This window comes from Cupressus sempervirens, chromosome 8 (genome assembly GCF_028749045.1).
Source record: "Cupressus sempervirens isolate cs-2001-9-10 chromosome 8, ASM2874904v1, whole genome shotgun sequence".
Classification (NCBI taxonomy): domain Eukaryota; kingdom Viridiplantae; phylum Streptophyta; class Pinopsida; order Cupressales; family Cupressaceae; genus Cupressus; species Cupressus sempervirens.
In genome coordinates, this window is record NC_143125.1 from 757,211,229 (window position 1) to 757,227,544 (window position 16,316).

Genomic DNA, 16,316 nt, shown 5'->3' on the forward strand with positions numbered 1-16,316 from the left:
TAATTTGTCACTCGACAAATGTGAACCAAACCTTCATATGTAGGAGAAATGCAAACCATTAAACCACTCTTGTAGATTTACAATCTTTTAAAAAGGGAATAGAAACTTTATGTTCATTCTTGACTCTAATTTTACAACAACACTTTGAAAAAAAAAATCCAACTAAATTTATTGAAAATGAAGAATCTTAATAACACAATTTACACTCAACCTCTACATTAGTACTGCAAATGGATAAAACTTCACCAGGATGCATGATTTGGAGTAAGAAAACTAGAAAGAACATCAGGGAACTTACTGCTACAACATTTTTTATGCACTTCTTCTACTGTATTGAATCTCTTCTTTTAAATTCTCAAGTTTTGTCTACCATTCAAATTTCATTCAGTCCCTAGTAGAGTCACCATTTTTATGGTGTTTTGAAAAGCTACAGGTTTCAAATTATCTCGATGAGAATAAAGAATATCTAGGGGCAACTAACTCCCATCTTCAACATGCCATTTTAAAAACTAGGCCAACTATAAGGCTAGACCCTTGTTCTACTTTAGGTTATGCAAAACCTAGGTGAGTGAACCTCAAATTCAATTATATGTTGCCAATGCTAAAACATATTCCTAAATCTATTAATAGAAAATTTAGCCCTTATTTCTCCTATTGACTTATGCAATAATGCAGATCTACAATAGCTAAATGCAAGATAATGAAATTCACAAGCTAGGTGAGGGCATCCTTTTTAGCTCTTCATCATAAAAGGGAAATAAAATTCATTAATGATGTTGAATATCAGCACAACCCCAAATATGCAATAGTATGAGCAAGTGATCCTGTAGTCGATCAATGCCTCATCTATTGGGCAATTTCATGAATCAAATACATACATCTGTGATATCTAGGACATATTTCATACACCTAGACATGTGATCTATCCTATGACTTTGTGAATTAGACATCGACATTCATAAAAAATAAATCATTCTTATGAAATATTCTTCTCAAATAATTAGCAATCCTATCAAACATGTCAAGCATTTACTTGGCCCTTTGTTCCAACAACAAAAACATATCTGACATACAACCTTAAAGGGATGTAAGTGAGTCTTAGTTCTTTGTTCCTAGACCACATAAGACTATAGATTACTAAGATAGGAGATGAGAATTAGAATGAAACTAAAGAAATTCTAGCTCATTTGTATTCATTTCTTCAAAACAATGCATTCAAATGCATGAAATCAAAACATAAAAACACCAAATAGATGTGAACTTTCTCTATTATTTTCACTATTGTTGTTCATACAAGAGAGAATATGCTGAAGAATGTGGTGTCATAGTGATGGGATCACATCAAAGTTGGAACCCTAGTTTCAAAAATCTAAGAAAACTCCAGATTGGAAAACACATGGTATCACAACAATGAGTCATTTTTTCTCCAAAACTAGAACCTCTAGAAAGAGTGAGAAAGAGAATGATATAGTAAAGAATGAAAACATCTCCTAATAGTGAAAAGAATCTCTCTAATATCTCTTTGCGACTAGTAAATCAAATCCTCTATCATTTTTGCTCCCAAATGCATAAAGTATCTCAAATATTTGATGAACAATCATAATTAATTTTGATGCTAGATCTAAGAGTAAGGAAAAGGGAAAAAATTAGTTAAAAGTCAACTCTAGAAGCCAAGAAAACTTTTTGGAATTCATTTAGGCTTCAACAAACTTCAAAATTTGCCTTTCAACTGATTTTGATGCTCCATGATGAAATCTACCTATTATGCTGAGAATGCCCTAGAAATTAGAAATTCATTTATAGAGTGAACTGCTAAACATCTATGCAAAATCTAATCTCATATTTGGAAAATTCATTTCCTCCCAATTCCAATGATATATTGGAGTGTATATTTTGAGCAAAAAATACCCCCTTGACAACCATTTGACAATTCTGGTTCCAACTATAGAAAATCTACTATTTGAAACCAAAATTTTCAATTGCACCAATTGAACACTCAGGAAAAACATATTATGTATATTTTCAAAATTTCAATATTCACCTTATATCTCCCTTGGCCAATCATGTGGCACCACTTGTCACCATGATATTGATATTCCTGACCACCACTAGGTCCCACACAACCTCTCACTAGCTTTTAGGTTTTCCAAGAGGTCGCCATGTCACTTGCTAGAAAACCTCCCATTTTTCAATGGTGACATAGAAACCACCAAATTCTAGTGACATTTCCCAACAAATTACTTCCTTGACCATTCTATTGTTGCCACTTGGCAGATTTTGAATGGTTTTCATAGGTTTGGATGACCCTATAACCCTTCTCAAAACTTCCATCGGATTTCTCCTTTTTGGGAGGTCGTCATGTTGCTTGCCGATTGACCATCCCTTTTTTTGGTGGTGACATGGCGACCAATGGAATTTTCAAACTTTCCAACAAATCCACTTCTTTAGCTCCATTGGTCAAAATTTTGGTCAACCATCATGCCAACTATCATCCATGATAGGTCCCTCTACATGCTTTGGCTCACAAGAGCCTCATGTCTCGTGGACATTATGCTTACTAAGTGGAAAAGTATTTAAACTTTTAAAAATCTCCTAGTCTGTTGAATGTGGGATTTATTGCTTAACATCATTTTTTTCCCCTTTTCCTCTGGTGCTACAAATTTGCCACTACGTGGTCATCTGATGTTGGCACCATTCTATTCCCTCAAAGTCTTGCCCATGTTAATAGAAAACCTTGGGTCATCATCATAGGAAGGCCTTGCCTCATAAGGTATTTCAGACCTAGTTTCTCGAGCTCACAGATTCTTTGAATGATGATGCTTATGGCCATGTCTTCTCTTCCATTTTTGTATTCTTTTCAAGACTATAGATTTCATCCAAAATGATTATGCTTTCTCCTTAGAATCACCGCATTCATTGTGATTTGCATTCGGCACCTTCATTATGGTTTCATCAAGGTTCTAGTTATTCTTAGTGACTTACATCTGAAAACTAGTTTGTGTATCAAGATCTATGTAGGACTTTATTGTTATACTGGAAGGATTGGTAGAGCTCTCACCTATTTCGAAACTCTCATAAATCAATTTCCCAGGAGGTTCAACTTTAGGCTCAAGTACATGTTGCTGTTGGATACATTTGACTTTGATCTCTAGTTCCTTTATTATAGAAAGCCAACCATTCATCTCCATTGAACTAGATCTGTCCTCTTCATCAGGCTCTTCATGCTATGACAACTCTTTTTCTTGCTTTTGCGACTTCTTCCTTGACTGTGGATTCTCCCATGATGCCCTTTATTTTGTCTTTTTTAGACTTGATTACTTCTTTCATGCCACAAGATTTATTTCCTCTTGCTAGCAACTTACTTGTGGTCTGTGACCTCCCTTGCTTTGCCATGGGTTGTCCATCTAAAGTGAGCCTTTCTCTTTTGGCATGGAGTTCTGCAATGGGCATGGAAGCCCATATGCCAATAAAGTTGATTTTTATGCTTCTTTTTTTTGCTATGGCTTGTGCACTTCTTACCTACTTCTCACCTCATGTCAGATGGAAGAGACCAAGTTGCATAGTAAAGACATGGAAAGGAGGGGCATATGTGCCACAAATCTCTGTGTTTGGAAAAGTAGTCTTTGATCTAGGTTTAATAGCCTCACTTTCTGTTTCACATATAGAAAATGCCTTTCCAAAGTTGCAAATGCTTGTGTTTGTGACTACATGATAAGGTACCCAATTTGGTTTAGGTTGTGATATCAGAAACCATTAAACCCACTATAACTTTTTAGAATAAGTCACTCAGTTGCTTATATCATTAGAAATCTATTTTTCCATAGACAACATGACAGTTTAAGATTTAGACTAGATTTATGGTGGTTGCCTTTTTGTTTGCAAATCCTCTTCTCCACAAATTATATCTCAATGTTGTGAATTTTTATTGTTGGTTGCTAGAAACAATTCTCTGCCATTATTCTTCAATTGGATTCAACAAAATCCTTGAACTATGGAATTGAAGCACAATTGTAGCTACTAGATGAGGTCATCACTAATATAGGAAATTCAAAAGGCCTTTTACCATTTCAAATTGCTACAAACATTTTAGAATTCATACCCTTCAATGCAGATGAACAAACCCTAGTCTCTTATACTTATTCCCAAGAACAAACTTGAAACCAATTTAAAATTAACCATCAGTTAATGAAATCAATTTCCTTAATAAGGCTTTTATATTATAATTCACTTGGTTCAATTTTTGGCATTTTCCTTTTAACAAATCTGCAATCTGCTGAAATTAGTTCGGCACCAAAGTGGGTCCAACTAAAAAAAATTCATTTTTGAATAACTAAACTGCAAAACTAACTCATTCACCCTATGGCAATGATTTGAAACAAATTTGAGTACTGGAAACAAATTGACAATTCATTTTATACCTTTTTGCAAACTTGTCAGCTTTTGTGACTGGAGGTCCTATGACTGGCTTTAAAAACTAACCAGAACATCTGACCGGGCTCTGAAATCTGACACACTAATTCATTGTTTTTCACATTCCTACAATGTCAAATCTCATCTCATGATGAATTCTCAATCAAACTATATTGACTATCAAATTTGTCCTTGCAGAACTACCTGCAAGAAAACATGTCAAAAACCATAAAACATATTTTGATTTGGCTTTGAAAACTGCACAAACTAACACTTGGGGAGACAAAAACTTGGGAACTAACTCACTGTCATGAGGAAAACATAAATTTGGGATTTGAGCTCATGATTAATAAGTAGATTCATTTGGCGAGCGGTCAAAATGGGCTATTCAAATTTGCAGACTGGAAACACTAGTAGAAAAACTTTTTTTTGCAAATGGAATGGACCTGGGAAAGTGTGCAGATAGATTCATCAAGATTTGGTAACTAGCACACTTGTAGTATTTTTAGTATGGAACATGATGATACAATCCATTTGATCTCACCTATCATAGATTTTTGAGCTATGACATCATGAACAGGGGTACCGAAAAATTTGTGTTTCTTGACACTAGCAAAAAGTTACAAATTGCATTTGGAATCACATTAAAAAATTGATCAAATGGATTCGTCATAAACTCAAAATTAAATCATATAAATTCTTTAACCTCTATAATATAACACACAAAGAATTTTCTCATTTTGTTCAACTAGGTTAAAATTATAACAAGTCAAACAGGGCTTCCTAGAATTCAGAACAAATTGCATCAGCATGACATCAATAAATGACCAACTTTGAGGGATTCAAAAACTTGAGAAACAGATTCAAAATGACTCAAAATATAAAACATAGATTCTTTGGTATGGACACTAAACACTCCCAAAGTGGTGAGTCATGAAACATTACTGGTTGTGAGATATTCAATTGCAAACACAACCTCCTATCGTTGTTTGACACTTAGGAAAAATTGCAAATTTGACAATTGCTCAAAACAGGACTTCATAAAATAGCTTAGAATGTCAATTTATCTTAATGAAACACAGACATACTAAATGCATGGTTTTAGAAATATTAAACACCTCATGGGCCTCAAAAGTAAAACCGGGTACTTTTGCATTAAAAAGCACTTAAGGGCTTGCTTTTTTCAATGGTACTCAAAATCGGGGCTTCAAATTTGAGTCCCAATAGTGGCTCTATTTGGGGATAGATGTCCCTTGTGGGAATGGAAAGGATTTAAATCTCTGGAAGAAGTAGACCACACATCAAAAACTTCGTTTGAATAGCTTTATTGAAAACAAGAAATCTACACTAACTATACAAGGGGTAGCCTGAGGCCACCAAAACTTACTCGAACTTCTTACCCCTATTAAATAACTAGTTTTCATTTGCATTTTTCTGAGGTATGATGAGAATTTTACTTTCACTTGTTTTTCCATTTTCAACAACACCTTCACTTAAATCATGAGGCAAAACAACACAATGTCATCGTTCTCATAGTGCATATAAAACTCAAAGATTGTTTCATCACCATGCTCACTAAGAGAAAAAACATTAGCATGTTCATAACTATACAAACTGAATTGAGAATCAAAATCCAACAATGACTCATGCATGCTGATAGGAAACACAAAAACTTCATATTCTACACCATTCACCAAGTTGCATGTACCAAAAACATGCAACTCACCTTGTGCCTCCGGCTGCAAAGAGTACAATGGATCTAAATCAGCTTCATGTATAATGCCATCACATACCGAATCAAATCTAAAACAAACTGAAAAGTTATCATCATATTCTTCAAGCAAAAGTTTAACAAACATATAAGAAGAATTCTCATTAAAATTCACAGCAATAGGAAGTTTACTAGCATCAATATTCTCATCAAAGAAATTGTTAGAGACACTTGTGAATGCATTAAACTCATTAGCATAAGACTCACCAACTTGTAGAGAAGATTTAATTTCAGATTCATGTATACTTTTTTCAATATTTGCTTCACCACATGAATCATCAAATCTCATCTAATGTAACTACAGATTACTTTCATATACTCCTTCAAATAAATCCTCATGCTTATGCTAAAAGTCCTCAAAAGAATAACAATACTAATATTTAGGAGAAAAAACACAGGGGTATACATCATACCTTATGTCATCCTTAAGAGATGTATGCATTAATGAAGGCAAATTTGAATTACACATTGATGCATACCTTTCAAACTCATTTTGTAACAAGGCTGAAACCTCATTAGTGTTCAACCCCTTTCACAAATTTCTTCATCTTGATTGCAGTTATTTCCTAAATAATCTGAAGAACTTATATAGCGGCACCATTAGTCATACAATCTAAAAAATTAGTAGTGCTCTCACAATACGTATCCTCTTCCATACACCACATCTCAACATTAGATGTGTCCTTATACTCAATTTCATTACAGGAAGATATTTCCAGACTACTATCATAACCTTTTTCATTCTCAATCACATTATCATAGGACTCATCACTTTCACTATGACTATCAACATTTTTAATTTCAACAATATGGTAACCAATCTTTTCTAAATAACATTCACATTCTCTAAATACTCTCTCAAAGTATTGGATCTTTTCAAATCTTGCTTTTGTTGTCCAATGTACTGAATCAGGAATGAAAACTAATAAAACAACAAAAGCCCATTATGACTGATTGGGTCTTTCAGAAATGGGAAGCTATAAGATTTCTAGTTTGAATTTCATGTAAAGCTAAATTGTATCTAAATCAGCTACATTTCCCACATTCCTTCGAATAGAAGGAATGAATTGACTATGAAGCTTTCCATAAAATATGAACAAATTTTCATGTACCTCTTCATAGCTTGATAAAGTATTATCAGATCTACAATCTGAATCCATTTTGAAAATAAGTCTTCTATCTCTTTATCCTGGTGCTAAAAATCACTAAACAAAGGCTCTCATTTTTAACACTTGACTTTCATGAAAGAGAAAGATGAAAATGAAAAATACCTCAAGTGTTGATGCTAAACTTTGATATACTGATTTGGCACAAGTGCAAGACTGGAATTCCTTCACACCGCTGATAAAAACCTTGTAGAGCCACCACCTCTTTGCAAGAGGATTAGCAAATCATTTCTTTGATTTTACCTTTTCACTTCAATTTCTTATAATAGTAGATTGCAACAAAACTTCAAAACTTATCAAGAATTTAAACTTCCTTTTCAAGAGACTATCAAAAGCTTCAGATCTTCACATATAACTAAAAGTCCTTCAAAATATTGCAATTAAATCAACTAGGAAAAAACTAGTGTAAAGATTGAGACTCAACACTCACACTTTGTGAGACATAAAAAATAATTTTTCACTCGACAAATTTGAACCAAACCTCCATATGTAGGAGAAATGTAAACCATCAAAACACTCTTGTAGATTTACAAACTTGGAAAATGGAACACAAACTTTATGTTCATTCTTGACTCTAATTTTACAATAGCACTTTGAAAAAAAAATTTAGTTATTGAAGATGAAGACTCTTAACAACACAATTTACACTCAACCTCAAAATTACTGCTACAAATCGATAAAACTTCACTGGGTTGCATGATTTGGAGTAAGAAAACTGGAAAGAACATAAGAGAACTTACTATTGCAAATTTTTTTATGCACTTCTTCTGGTGTACTGAATCTCTTCTTTTAAATTCTCAAGTTTTGTCTACCATTCAGATTCGATATAGTCCCCAATAGAGTCACCTTATTTTGGTGTTTTAAAATGCTATAGGTTTCAGATTATGCTGATGAGAATAAGATATATCTAGGCAAAGCTAACTCCCATCTTCAACATTTCATTTCAAACACTGGGCCAACTATAAGGCTAGAACCTTCTTCTACTTTAGGCTCTGCAAAACCTAGGTGGTTGAACCTCAGATTCAATTATATGACCGTAATAGTGCTAAAACATATTCCTGAATCTATTAACAATATATTTAGCCCTTATTTCTCCTAATGACTTATGCAATAACATAGCTAAATGCAAGATAATGAAATTCACAAGCTAAGTGAGAGCATCCTTTTTGGCTCTTCAACATAAAAAGGAAATAAAATTGATTAATGATATTGAATATTAGCACAACCCCAAATATGCAATAATATGAACAAGTGATCCTGTAGCTAATCAATGCCTTATCTATTGGGAAATTTCATGAATCAAATACATACATCTGTGATATCCAAGACATATTTCATACACCCAGACATCAGATCTATCCTATCACTTTGTGGATCAGACATCAGTGTTCATATAAAGTAAAAATTCTTATGAAATATCCTTCTCAAATAATCAACAATCTTGTCAAAAACATCAAGCATTTACTTGGCCCTTTATTCCAATAGAAAAAACATATCTACCATACAACCTTAAAAGGATGCAAGTGAGCCTTAGTTCTTTGTTCCTAAACCACATAAGACTACAGAATACTGAGATAGGAGATGAGAATCAGAATGAAACTAAAGAAATTCTATCTCGTTTGTATTCATTTCTTTGACACAATACATTCAAATACATGAAATCAAAACATAAAAATACCTAATAGATCTAAGATTTCTCTATTGTCTTCACAACTACTATTTATAAAAGAGAGAATATGATGAAGAATATGGTGTCACAGTGATGGGAACACATCAAAACTGGAACCCTGGTTTCACAAATCTAAGTAAACTCCAGATTGGAACACACATGGTATCACAACAATGAGTCATTTTTTCTCCAAAATTGGAACCTCTACAAAGAGTGAGAAAGAGAATGATATAGAAGAGAATGAATTCCTAGATTTTTTTTGCATGTAACATGTGTCCACTAGGAAAACATCTCCTAACAATAAAAAGAATCTCTCTAATCTCTCTTTGCATCTGGAAAATCAAACCCTATGTCATTTTGGCTCCCAAAAGCATCAAGTATCTCAAATATTTGATGACCAAACATAACTAATTTTGATGACAGATCTGAGATTATGGAAAAGGCAAAAAATTAGTTAAAAATGAATTGTAGAAGCCAAGAAAACTTTTTTCAATTCATTTAGGCTTCAAAAAACTTCAAAATTTGCCCTTCAATCAATTTTGATGCTCTATGATGAAATTTGCCCATTTTGCTAAGAATGACCTTTGAATTAAAAATTTTCTTAAGGAGTGAACTGCTGAACATCTATGCAAAATCTGATCTCATATTTGGAAAACTCATTTCTTCCCAGTTCCAACGATATATTGGAGTGTCTATTTCGGGCAAAAATTACCCCCTTGGAAACCATTTGAAAATTCTAGTTCCAACTATATGTAGAGCAATTAAAAGGATAATTTTGAAAAATTTAAAATACGTCTATAGTTCAAACTATAGAAAATCTATTGTTTGAAATAAATTTTTTCAATTGCATAAATTGAATGCTCAGGGAAAACATATTATGTATATTTTTAAAATTTCAATATTCCCCTTGTATCTCCCTTGGCTATTCATGTGGTGCCACTTGTCGCCATGATATTGATCCTCCTAACCACTATCAAGTCCCACACAACCTCTTGCTAGTTTTCAGGTTTTCCAAGAGGTTGCCATGTCACTTGCTAAAAAGTCTCCTATTTTTTGGTGGCAACATAGTGACCATCGAATTCTGGTGACATTTCTTGGTGAACTTCTTCGTTGACCATTTTTTCCTTGCCACTTGGAAGATTCTGAATGGTTTCCACAGGTCTAGACAACTCCACAACCCTTCTCACAAATTTTTCCAAATTTCTCTTTTTCGGGAGGTGGTCATGTCACTTACTGATGGACCATCCCATTTTCCAGTGACAAAATGGTGACCATCAAAAATTTCAAACTTTTCGACGAATCTAGTTCTTCAGCTCCGTTGGTGAAAATTTTGGTCAACCATCATGCCAGTTGTCATCCACGATGAGCCCCTCCACATGCTTTGGCTTACAAAAGCCTCATGTATTTTTGACATTATCCCTACTAAGTGGAAGAGTATTTAAACTTTTAAAAATCTCCTAGTCTACTCAATGTGGGATTTATTGCTTAACATTATTTTTTGCCCCTGTTCCTCTGATGCTACAAATCTGCCACCACATGGTCATCTGATGTTGGTGCCCTTCTATTCCGTCAAAGTCCTATGCATGTCAATAGAAAAAACTTGGGTCATCATCATACAAAGGCCTTACCTCATCAATTATTTTAGACCCAATTTCTGAGGCTTAAAAATTCTTTGAATGACACTACTTACGTTGATGTCTTCTCTTCCATTTATGTATTCTTTTCAAGTATAGATATCATCCAAAATGATCATGATTTCTCCTTAGAATCACCACATTCACTAGGGTTTACATTCAGTGCCTTCTTTTTGGTTTCATCAAGGTTCTAGTTATTCTCAGTGACTTGCATCTAAAAACTAGTTTGAGTATCAAGATCTATGTGGGAGATTCAACTTTAGGCTTAGGTACATGTTGTTGCTGCACATGTTTAACTTTGATCTCTAGTTCCTTTACCATAGAAAACCAACCATTCATCTCCATTGAACTTGGACCTTCCTCTTCATCGGGCTTTTCATGCTATGATAGCTCTTTTGCTTGCTCTTGCAACTTCTTCCTTGACTACGGATTCTCCCATGATGCCCTTAACTTTGTCTTTTTTCAGACTTGATTACTTCTTTCATGTCATGGGATTTCCTTCCCCTTTCCAGTAGCTTCTTTTCTAAATAACATTCACATTCTCTAAATACTCTCCCAAAGTATTGGATCTTTTCAAATCTTGCTTTCGCTATCTAATGTACTAAATCAGGCATGAAAACTAATAAAAGAAACAAAGCCCATGATGACTCATTGGGTCTTTCAGAAATGGGAAGCTCTAAGATTTCCAGTTTGAATTTCATGTAAAGCTAAATTGTATCTAAATCAGCTACATTTCCCACATTCCTTTGAATAGAAGGAATGACTTGACTATGAAGCTTTCCATACAATATAAACAAATTTTCATGTACCTCTTCATAGCTTGACAAAGTATTATCAGATCTACAATCTGAATCCATTTTGAAAATAAATCTTCTACCTCTTTATCCTGGTGCTAAAAATCACTAAACAAAGGCTATGATTTTTAACACTTGACTTTCATGAAAGAGAATTATGAAAATAAAAAATACCTCAAGTGTTGATGCTAAACTTTGATATACTGATTTGGCATAGGTACAAGACTAAAATTCCTTCACACCACTAATCAAAACCTTGTAGAGCCACCACCTCTTTACAAGAGGATTAACAAATCATTACTTTGATTTTACCTTTTCACTTCAATTTCTTATAACAACAGATTGCAGCAACACTTCAAAACTTATCAAGAATTTAAAATTCCTTTTCAAGAGACTATCAAAAGCTTCAGATCTTCACATACAACTAAAAGTCCTTCAAAATATTGCAATTAAATCAACTAGGAACAAACTAGTGTAAAGATTGAGATTTTCCACTCACGCTTTGTGAGAAATAAAAAATAATTTGTCACTCAACAAATTTGAACCAAACCTCCATATGTAGGAGAAATGTAAACCATCAAACCACTCTTGTAGATTTACAAACTTGGAAAATGGAACACAAACTTTATGTTCATTCTTGACTATAATTTTACAATAGCACTTTGAAAACAAAAACCCAACTGAATTGATTGAAGATGAAGACTCTTAATAACACAATTTACACTCAACCTCAAAATTACCGCTGCAAATGGATAAAACTTCACTGGGGTGCATGATTTCGAGTAAGAAAATTAGAAAGAACATCAGAGAACTTACTACTACAACTTTTTTTATGCACTTCTTCTGGTGTATTGAATCTCTTCTTTTAAATTCTCATGTTTTGGCTACCATTTAGATTCCATATGTTCCTTAGTAGAGTTGCCATTTTGTTGGTGTTTTGAAATGCTAAAGGTTTCAAATTATGCTAGTGAGAATAAGATATATCTAGGTAAAAGCTAACTCCCATCTTCAACATGTCATTTCAAACACCAGGTGAACTATAAGGCTAGACCCTTCTTCTACTTTAGGCTCAGCAAAACATAGGCAAGTGAACCTCATATTTATTTATATGGTACCAATGCTAAAACATATTCCTAAATCTATTAACAGTAGATTTAGTCCTTATTTCTCCTATTGACTTATGTAATAACACAGATCTTCAATAGCTAAATGCAAGACAATGAAATTCACAAGCTAAGTGAGGGTATCCTTTTCAACTCTTCAACATAAAAGGGAAATAAAATTGATTAATGATATTGAATATCAGCACAACCCCAAATATGAAGCAATATGAACAAGTGATCTTGTAGCCAATCAGTGCCTTATCTATTGGGAAATTTCATGAATCAAATACATACATCTATGATATCCATGACATATTTCATACACCCAAAAATCAAATCTATCCTATCACTTTGTGAATTCAAATATTGGTGTTCATAGAAAAAGGTCATTCTTATGAAATATCCTTCTCAAATAATCAACAATCTTGTCAAAAACATCAAGCATTTAGTTGGCCCTTTGTTCCAATAGAAAAAACATATCTACCATACAACCTTAAAGGGAAGAAAGTGAGCCTTAGTTCTTTGTTCCTACACCACATAAGACTACAAAATGCTAAGATAGGAGATGAGAATCAGAATGAAACTAAAGAAATTCTAGCTCATTTGTATTCATTTATTTGAAACAATACATTCAAATGCATGAAATCAAAACATAAAAATACCTAATAGATCTAAACTTTCTCTATTGTCCTCACTACTACTATTTATAGAAGAGAGAATATGCTAAAGAATGTGGTGTCACACTAATGGGAACACATCAAAATTGGAACCCTGGTTTCACAAATCTAAGTAAACTCCAAATTGGAACACACATGGTATCACAACAATGAGTCATTTTTTCTCCAAAACTAGAACCTCTACAAAGAGTGAGAAAGATAATGAATTCCCAAATCTATTGTGCATCTAACATGTGTCCAGTTGGAAAAAATCTCCTAATAGTGAAAATAATCTCTCTTTGCAACTAGAGAATCAAACCCTATGTCATTTTGGCTCCCAAAAGCATAAAGTATCTCAAATATTTGATGGAAAATCATAACTAATTTTGATGTTAGATCTATGATTACAGGAAAGGAAAAAAAATAGTTTAAAATGAATTGTAGAAGCCAAAAAACATTTTTGAATTCATTTAGGCTTCAACAATCTTTGAAATTTGCTGTTCAACTGATTTTGATGCTCCATGATGAAATTTGCCTGTTTTTCTAAGAATGCCCTGTAAATTACAAATTCTCTTAAAGATTGAACTATTGAACATCTGTGCAAAATCTGATCTCATATTTGGAAAAGTCATTTCCTCCTAGTTCCAACAGTATATTGGAGTGTATATTTTGGGCAAAAATTACCCCCTTGGCAGCCATTTGAAAATTATTGTCCCAATTATATGTAGAGCAATTAAAAAGATAATTTTGAAAAATTTAAAATACTTCTATAGTTCAAACTATAGAAAATCTACTATTAGAAACCAAATTTTTCAATTGCATAAATTGAATGCTCAGGAAAAACATATTATGTATATTTTTAAAAATTTAATATTCCCCATATATCTCACTTGGCCATTCATGTGGTGCCACTTGTTGCCATAATATTGATCCTCCTAACCACTACCAGGTCCCACACAACCTCTCACTAGTTTTTAGGTTTTCTAGGAGTTTTCCATGTCGCTTGCTAAAAATCCTCCCATTTTTGGTGGCAACATAGTGCCCACCATATTTTGGCGACATTTCTTGGTGAACTTCTTCCTTGACCATTTTGTCACTACCACTTGGCAAATTCTGAATGGTTTCCACAAGTCTAGACAGCTCCATAACCCTTCTCACAACTTTTGCTAGATTTCTCTTTTCTAGGAGGTCACCATGTTGCTTGCTGGTAGGCCATCCTATTTTTTGGTGGTGATATGGAGACCATCAAAATTTTCAAACTTTTTGGTGAATCTAGTTCTTCAGCTCCATTGGTGAAAATTTTGGTCAACCATCACACTAGCTATCATCCACAACTAGCCCCTCTAGATGCTTTGGCTTACAAAAGCCTCATGTCTTGTGGACATTATCCTTACTAAGTGGAAGAGTATTTAAACTTTTAAAAATCTCCTAGTCTGCTCAATGTGGGATTTATTGGTTAACATTATTTTTTGCCCCTGTTCCTCTGATGCTATAAATTTGCCACCACGTAGTCATCTGATGTTAGTGCCCATCTATTCCCTCAAAGTCCTATGCATGTCAATAGAAGAACCTTAATTCATTATCATAGGAAGGCCTTGCCTCATCAAGTATTTCCAACCCAGTTTCTCAAGCTTGCAAATTCTTTGAATGGGGTTGCTTATGGCGGTGTCTTCTCTTCCATTTTTGTATTCTTTTCAAGACTATAGATGTCATCCAAAATGATTTTTCTTTCTCCTTAGAATCACCACATTCACTAGGGTTTACATTTGGTGCCTTCTTTTTGGTTTCATCAAGGTTATGATTATTCTTAGTGACTTGCATCTAAAAACTAGTTTGAGTATCAAGATCTATGTGGGACTTTATTGCTCTACTGGAAGGATTGGTAGAGCTCTCACCTATTTCAAAAATCTCATAAATCAATCTACTAGGAGGTTCAACTTTGGGCTTAGGTACATTTTGCTACTACACATTTAGCTTCAATCTCTGGTTCCTTTACCACAAAAACCCAACCATTCATCTCCATTGAACTGGGCCCTTCCTCTTCATTGAGCTTTTCATGCTACAACAACTCTTTTGCTTGCTTTTGCGGCTTCTTCCTTGATTGCTAATTCTCTCACGATGCCCTTCACTTTTTCTTTTTCAGACTTGATTACTTCATTCATGCCACAAGATTTTTTTCCCCTTGCTAGCAATTTCTTTGTGGTCTACAAGCTCCCTTTCTCTTCCATCGGCTGTCCATCTAAAATAGGCTCTGCATTTTTGGCATGGAGTTTTGCAATAGGCATGGAAGCTCATATGACATTAAAGTTAATTTTTATGCTTCCTTTTTTTTCTATGGCTTGTGCACTTCTTGCCTGCTACTTACCTCATGTCAGATGGAGGTGGCCAAGTTGCATAGTAAAGACATGGAAAGGAGGGGCATATGTGCCACGAATCTCTATGTTTGGAAAAGAAGTCTTTGATCCAGGTTTAACAACATTGCTTTCTTTTTAACATCTAGAATATGCCTTTCCAAACTTTCCAATCCTTGTGTTTGTGACTATATGATAAGTTACCCAATTTGGTTTAGGTTGTCATATCAGAGACCATTAAACCCACTATAACTATCTAGTATAAGTCAACCAGTTGCTTTTATCATTAGAAATCTATTTTTCCATAGATAGCATGACAGTTTAGGGTTTAGACCAGATTTATGGCGGTTTCCTCTCAATTTGCAAATCCTCTTCTCCATAAATTGTATCTCAATATTGTGACTCTTTATTGTTGGTTGCTAGTAACAATTCTCTCCCATTATTCTTCAATTGGATTCAATAAACTCCTCGAACTATGGAATTGAAGCACAATTGTAGCTCCTAGATGAGGTCATCATTGATATAGAAAATTCAAAAGGCCTTTCACCATTTCAAATTGCTACAAATATTTAAGAATTCTTACCGTTCAAAGTAGATGAACAAACCTTGGTCTCTTATACTTATTCTCAACAACAAACTCAAAACCAATTCAAAAGCAACCATCACTTAATGAAATCAATTTCCTTAAGGAGGCTTTTATATTATGATTCACTTGGTTCAATGTTTGGCATTTGCTTTTCAAATTAAAAAAGTTTCTTTTTA